Source organism: Triticum dicoccoides, chromosome 6B, assembly GCF_002162155.2.
Source record: "Triticum dicoccoides isolate Atlit2015 ecotype Zavitan chromosome 6B, WEW_v2.0, whole genome shotgun sequence".
Lineage (NCBI taxonomy): Eukaryota > Viridiplantae > Streptophyta > Magnoliopsida > Poales > Poaceae > Triticum > Triticum dicoccoides.
This window is the reverse complement of record NC_041391.1, coordinates 528,022,680-528,023,459: the sequence shown is the minus strand read 5'-3', so window position 1 is coordinate 528,023,459 and position 780 is coordinate 528,022,680.

Here is a 780-nt window from a genome sequence, read left to right as displayed (position 1 = left end):
AGGTTTCGCACTAAGTTCAGGGGCAACTGCTATGTTGTGGTAGAAAATTTTAGGGTCTGGTCCAATGGAAACACCGTGTGCAACCATGCCCGACTTTATTTATCAATTCCATTCACATGACAAAAACAAATTCTATAAACACATTTACAAATTCTTTTCTTAATGGCAAAAACAAATTCACAACTCTAGAAACAGATAATCTTACAAACTAATAATTACCATTAATACAATGTGGTAGATAACACATTACGAAATCTCATTAATTTCGCTGTAATTGATGGGATCGACTCACTGATTCAACCTAATTCCAAAGCCAGAACATAAAAAACCATGCAATTCTATGGAAGCAATCAAAGAATAGTGGAACCGGGAGAAAGGTTACAGGTTGAAAAGGACAAAACAAGAACTGATCTAATGCTCGTACAGTATTAAACTAGAACCTTTTTTCCTCGTTTTGTTGCCGCTCATCTGTACAGGATATGCGCTCACCAGCGGCCGTCCCCTTCCCTTATCCAATTCTCTTGACGGTGATGCGACTGAATCATGAAAAGATCGATATCAGGCAAGGCAAGGTACATGCGTGACACTAGATTGTAGGAGGCAATTTGGAAACCTAGCGATTATAGCGACCTGTTTGTACGTGGCTCATTTAACTGGTAGCCTGCTACTAATAACTGGCACATTTATTTTCTATGATGGGCTGCAATGCTACTTGCTGTTTTGGGGTTTGGCCAATAATAGGATGTACATGGCTTCTCGTTAACAAATGATGACACAGGG